The sequence below is a fragment of the Silene latifolia genome, chromosome 9 (assembly GCF_048544455.1).
Source record: "Silene latifolia isolate original U9 population chromosome 9, ASM4854445v1, whole genome shotgun sequence".
Taxonomy (NCBI): domain Eukaryota; kingdom Viridiplantae; phylum Streptophyta; class Magnoliopsida; order Caryophyllales; family Caryophyllaceae; genus Silene; species Silene latifolia.
This window is the reverse complement of record NC_133534.1, coordinates 140,333,273-140,340,282: the sequence shown is the minus strand read 5'-3', so window position 1 is coordinate 140,340,282 and position 7,010 is coordinate 140,333,273. Positions and strand designations below refer to the sequence as shown.

Below are 7,010 nucleotides of genomic sequence, written 5' to 3'. Positions count from 1 at the left end.
AAACTTTTTGTGACTATTGTGATGCGATTTCACAAACCGGTGTGACTCAAGACCAAATTCGATGGGTCTTATTTCCTTTTTCTCTAATCGGCACCGCAAAACAATGGTTGAAAAGCCTTGATAAGGCTACTCTTGGAATTGACTCTTGGAAGAAGTTAGCTCTAGCTTTCTACAAAAAATTCTACCCTCCGGAAAAGAATAACATGCTAAGAGCTCAAATTACGGGTTTTAAGCAAAGGGATGAAGAATCTTTGTATGAAGCTTGGGAGCGGTTCAAAGGAATTTGTCGCTCATGTTCTCATCATGGACTTAGCGAGTGGTTCTTGGTACAACAATTTTGGAATGGTCTTTATGAAGACTCAAGAAACATTCTCAACATAGGATCCAATGGTATGTTCACCGAAGTTGACGATAATCAAACTTGGAACAAGATTGAGGAAATGGCGGTCCATAATTCACAATATAGTAGACCTCGCAAGGCTACTAGAGGAGGAAAGCATGAAGTGGACTCTATTACTCAATTGGGTGCTCAACTTAGTGCTCATATTGATACCATCAACCTAAAGCACAGAAATGCGTGTAAAAAAGATGTAAAACCTTATATAAAAGACACGCATCAAATCTCCCCAAACCAAACCTTTGCTTGTCCCCAAGCAAATTATGAATGCAACTAAGAAATAACAATGGAACGGGACCAACGCATCGCTACAAATTATCCACTAAAACCAATTTAATGCAATAACTGACAAAGTGGCGAATGAGAAGTGCAAACGAGTTATATCAATGTTTCAAACTTTCCGAACCGTCGACCTTGTAAGATTCAAAAAGATGTCGGACTCTCACGGGTCGCTCGTCACTCAAAATTAGGCACAAGGTGAAAATATATGTGAAAGATAGAAAGAAGTAAGACACTCACCTAACTCGACCTATAAGAACATGCATGCAGTTAACATGAATAAAGTCTCTACAACCGTACATATGCATTCCAACCATAGTAGTGACCAAGACACATGCCGAGGACTTACATTTGGGTAAGTGAGGTAATGGATAAGAAGGGGCTAAGATGAATTTGGATATGTGGAGTTAATAGCCAGGCTAGCAACAACGGATCCAAAAATAAACTGCATCTCAACTTCGTACTCAATATAGCAAGATGAAACGGTGCACAAATTATGCACTAAACTCACAAAACATCAAGAACTCGTCAACTCCCCATAAGATATAAATAAGACATGGGAGTGTGAATCATTATACAATTCTCATTTTTTCTTTCTTCACATATGATTTTTCTTTCTTTTTCTTTTCTTTTCATATTCTCTTTTTTTTTCGTTTGTTTTTTTTTCCAATTCTTTTCCCTTATTTTTTCAACAATTTCAACATTCTTTTTCTTTCCCTTCAATTCCTCCACCATCTTCTGAAATCAGATAAAATAACCAAATTGCAATGAAACATTCCAAGAACTACTCGTCACTAGCTCAGCTAGGGTAGGAAGTATTATAGAAAGTAGTTAAAAGGACAAAAAGGCAATTTGGCTATGTGGGGCTCATGGGTAGAATGAAGTAAAGGGAACTGCCTCTCCTAACATGTGTCACCATCCACAGACCGAATGCATACAGGTATTAAGAAGACTAGACTCATGCTTATGCAAATTGATATTACATGCCTTAAAGAGAGTACTACTCACATCCTAAATGAAACCGGTCATGAATGTCACCAGTTTAAAAGCTCTAACCTCAGAATGTAATGTAGCTTGCCGACATAATGAATCAAGTCTATTCGTTCAGATAAGAGAGAAACAAAAACTCGTAGATTATGCACGTAATCATGCCAACTAAATGTCAAGAATATGCAAGGCTCAAGTAAAGATTCAATGTAGCGTCAAAGTTCAAACGTTCCGACTCAAATTAAACGTGAATTTTTTTTGAATTTTTGAAAATTTCCTAAATTTTTTTTTGAATTTTTATGATTTTTGAATTAATTAAAGCAACAATGCATGCAGAAATAAATAAACGTGCAAGCAGAAGTGCAAGAAAACATGCAGACACGGATATGGATGCATACCTCCCCAAACCAAACCGTACAATGCCCTCATTGTACCAAAAATAGGGAAAGAAATGCAAACTAAAGGGAAAAAGGAGAAGTGGAGTTGGAAAACTTACGAAACGTCATAAGGAGGGACCTCCCCAAACCGACCATGAACGTGGGAGGTCAAAGAAAGTCAAGCAGTAGCTCCATAGACGTAAAACAGAAGCTGGGAAGCATAACTGCTCGATCGAGCACTTGGAACAGCTCGATCAAGTGAACTGGCAATTGGAAGGGCTCGATCGAATGAAAAACCACTCGATCGAGTAAGCGTGATATTGACTTTGGTCGATCGAGGGCAATTATCACTCGATCGAGTGAAAACTTCCCCAAAAAGTGCTCGATCGAGCATAAAACCACTCGATCGAGTACTTGATCCTGCAAAACACGCATTCCAAGGCTAGAAAAGCATAAGGAGTTCGTAAAACAGCGTCTAAAGTTCAACATAAAGCTAAAGAGAAATAAAATGTTCAACAAAAGTACAATAAAACAGTCTGGGCTGCCTCCCGGAGAGCGCTGGTTTAAGAGGTCCCGCACGACCTTTTTGGCATCAATTAACTGGCGCGTCAAGCTCGTCGAAGTGCAAGACTTCAACACGATTGTCTGTTTCATTCGCCTCGTGGTAATGCTTCACATATTGGCCATTCACCTTGAATCTATGACCCTCGGAATCTTCGAGCTCCACGGATCCAAATTTGGTAATAGCCGTCACCGTATAAGGACCACTCCACCTGGACTTCAGCTTGCCAGGAAATAATCTCAATTGGGCATTAAATAGCAGCACCTTTTGCCCAACATGGAACTCCCGAGGTAGAATTCTCTTGTCATGCCATCTCTTCGTCTTTTCTTTGTAAATGCGCGAGCTATCATAGGCATTAAGCCTAAACTCTTCTAACTCATCTAGCTGCAAAAGACGATTCAGACCACACAACTTAGGATCATAGTTAAGCTCACGGATTGCCCACCAAGCCTTATATTCCAATTCAACAGGTAAGTGACACGATTTCCCATAAACTAGTCTATAAGGTGATGCACCAATTGGTGTCTTAAAGGCAGTTCTGTAGGCCCATAATGTGTCATCTAACTTAAGACTCCAGTCTTTCCGTGATTTAGAAACTACCTTAGACAAGATCTCTTTCAGCTCACGATTAGAGACTTCAACCTGACCACTAGTTTGGGGATGATACCCCAAACCACGCCGGTGTTGGACACCAACTTTAGACAGAATAGAAGTGAGTTTCTTTTCTTTAAAATGCATTCCCCCATCACTAATGACGACCCTAGGGACACCAAATCGGGGGAATATGATCTTTTTAAATATCTTTATCACGGTCTTAGCATCACAATGGGGTGAGGCAATTGCCTCAACCCATTTCGACACATAGTCTACAGCCACTAAGATGTACCTGTTAACTTTACTGGATGAGAACGGTCCTTGGAAATCAATGCCCCAGACATCGAAGACCTCTACTTCTAAGATGCCGTTTTGAGGCATCTCATGTCTCTTTGAAATGTTCCCTGATCGTTGGCAAGCATCACAAGCTGAAACAAAAGACGTAGCGTCAGCAAACAAAGAAGGCCAGTAAAAGCCAGACTGAAGTACCTTAGCCACGGTGCGCGATGGACCGTGGTGACCACCATATGAAGAGGAGTGACAGCCTTCCAGGACTACTTTGGCCTCCCACTGCGGAATACACCATCTGTAGAGACCGTCTGCACATTCCTTAAACAAGTAAGGATCATCCGAAATCGCTTAGCGTTATACTGTAAAACGCCGTCTGGCGATGAGAAAGGTCGGGCGGCGACTTGCCACCGACAAAGAAGTTAGCTATATCGCATACCAAGGTTCTTGGTTAACAATAGACGATATAAAGCAATTAAAGTATCGTCGGAAAAGAATCATCAATAGGTAGAGAATCTTCCCCTTCTTGTCGCATCAATCGCGACAAGTGATCGCCTACAACGTTCTCGGCTCCTTTCTTATCCTTAATCTGCAAATCAAACTTCGAAGAAGGAGTATCCATCTCGATGAGCCGTGGTTTAGCCTCCTTCTTAGCAAGGAGATGCCTCAAAGCTGCATGGTCGGTAAAAACAAGAACTTCTCGACCCAACTAAATAAGTACAAAACTTCTCTAAGGCATAAACTACGCCTAGCGGCTCTTTCTCGTGGTAGTGTACTTCACTTGAGCCTCATCCGAGTTCGGCTCACATAGTAGATAGCATTCAAAGCTTTGTATTTCCTTTGGCCTAGCACCGCTCCTAGTGCATAGTCACTCGCATCACACATAATCTCAAACGGCAAGTCCCAATCGGGAGGTGTATGATCGGCGAGAGACTAAAGCCCGCTTTAACCCGTTAAAAGCGAGAAAGACATCGTCGATAAACACAAAAGGGGCATCCTTAAGTAGCAACGTGTAAGTGGTTTAGCAATCTTTGAGAAGTCCTTGATGAACCGGCGATAAAAGCCGGCGTGACCAAGGAAACTCCTCACCCCCTTAACATTAACGGGAGGTGGTAATTCTTTGAATCACTTCCACCTTTGCTTTATCAACTTCTATTCCCCTATCAGAAACGAAGTGCCCTAAGACAACTCCCTCGTTGACCATAAAGTGGCACTTCTCCCGATTCAAAGACAAGGTTGACCTCAATACACACCGCAACACTTTCTAAAGGTTAGACAGACAGTTAGAAAAATCACTTCCATATACACTGAAATCGTCCATAAAAACTTCCATGATAGACTCAATATACTCGAAAATATTCCCATCATACACCTTTGAAAGGTGGCGGGGGCATTACACAAACCAAAAGGCATTCTACGATAAGCAAAAACGCCCGAGGACAAGTAAATGTAGTCTTAGCTTGATCGTGCGGGTGGATAGGGATCCGAAAGAACCACGAGTACCCGTCGAAATAGCGAGAAAAATTTATGAGAAGCTAACCTTTCTACCATTTGATCAATAAAAGGAAGGGGAAAGTGATCTTTCTTGGTGGCGGCATTGAAATGTCTATAATCTATGCACATCCGCCAACCAGTCACTACTCGAGTAGGTATTAATTCATTCTTTTCATTCGTAACAACGATTTGTCCCTCCTTTCTTTGGGACCACTGTCTTGGACTTACCCATTTGGAATTACCAAAGAATAAATAATACATGCATCTAGCGACTTCATTACCTCAAACCCATCACAACATTCTCGCATCTTCCCGGTTCGGCGACGACCTGCCGCAAGGTTTGTGATCTTCCTCTGACTCTATCCCTGTGCATACAAATATCGGGACTAATCCCCTTGATATCGTCCAGTGAATAGCTCATTGCTTTCTGTTTTTTTCTTAAGTACTGACTAACAAAGAAGTCATTTGATCATCATTAAGCTTGGCACTAACAATGACTGGATATTGCTCTGTATCGTCTAAGAAAACATATTTAAGATGAGAAGGGAGAGGCTTACGTTCCGGTACTTTTACCTCAATGGAGCAAAGAGTGCTAATCATTTCTTCCACTTGCTCTCCCTCATGCTCATCTAAATCATTTACAAGCAATTCCAATGCAGCGTCATCGTCGTCTGAGTTATCTGTACACTCATCAAAAAGCATAAGGGCTTCTAGTGGGTCCTTCATAAAAGAACCCGACCAGAAGTCGTAAATAGACTCGTCAATAATATCAACCGAATAGCAAGTATCCTCTATCATTGGTCGAGCCAAAGTACTAGGCAGACTGAAAGTGATCGCGTTATCCCCTACTGCAAGGGTCAAACGCCCATGTCTGACATCAATAACGCCCCAGCTGTACAAAGGAATGGTCTTCCTAAGATAATTTGGGTCCGGGTGTCCTCAGCTATATCTAAAACAATGACATCTACTGGGATAAAGAGCTTGCCTATTTTCACAGACACGTCCTCTAAGACACCTAAGGGCTTCCTAACAGATCTATCAGCCATCTGTAGGGTAGTGTCTGTCACTTTAAAATGACTCATGTTCAGTTTCTTGCAGATAGGAAGGGGCATGACACTGACACTGGCACCTAAATCGCAAAGGGCCTTATCAATAACCATGTTGCCTATAATACAGGTAATAGAAAAGTTGCCCGGGTCTTTCATTTTTGGAGGGGCCTTATTTAAAAGCAAATTACTAGACTCTTCCATAAATGAAATCGTCTCAAATTCACTTAAATTTCTCTTACGCGTCACAATATCCTTCATAAATTTAGCGTAAGTAGGTACCTGAGTAACAAGTTCGGAAAAAGGGACAGTTACCTGGAGGTTCCTCACAACGTCCAAAAACTTACCGTACTGTCGCTCGATCTTTGCGTCCTTCAGACGGCCTGGAAAGGGTACCCTGGTAGCAACGAGTGGACCCGCAACTTTTCCTTTACCTTTATCAATGTGTGACGTCTCCACAGCAGGGGAAGATGACACGATAGCGGCATTGGATAGCAAAATAGGATCTCCGCCACTTAAAGTACTCGATCGAGCACTTATATCACTCGATCGACCATTCTCTTCTTCTGTTTCACTCGATCGACTGGTTTCATCACTCGATCGAGTGATTTCTTCAGCAAAGTTATTCGATCGAGTAAGATTATCACTCGATCGACCAACATCAAATTCTGCACTACTCGATCGACCTTTATTTTCACTCGATCGAGTGATGGGACTAATAAATTCACTCGATCGAGTAGATAAATCACTCGATCGAGTGTCTGCATTGCACGCAGCAAGTATTTCTTCCAAAAACTCGTCTAAATCATCCTCCGGGGTATCGTCAGCTATCAAAACCCCGTCTTCTTCATGAGTAAGGTCATCTTGAAAATTCATTGCACTAATTGGATTGCATATTGGTAGAAGCTTGGCTTGGTCTTTCGCGAGTGTTAACTGCGCGACTCGTTCTTTCAACTCCGATATGACCGTTTCAGATTGCAGTGATA

At 41.7% G+C, this 7,010-nt stretch overlaps 1 non-coding gene across 1 annotated transcript; it reads right to left on the bottom strand.

Annotated features, from left to right (window-relative positions):
- Window positions 1-203: 203 nt before the first annotated feature.
- On the bottom strand, window positions 204-310 carry LOC141603093 (small nucleolar RNA R71). The gene has a single exon (XR_012524988.1). It is a non-coding gene; the product is annotated as a small nucleolar RNA R71 (small nucleolar RNA).
- Between the last annotated feature and the right edge of the window lie 6,700 nt (window positions 311-7,010).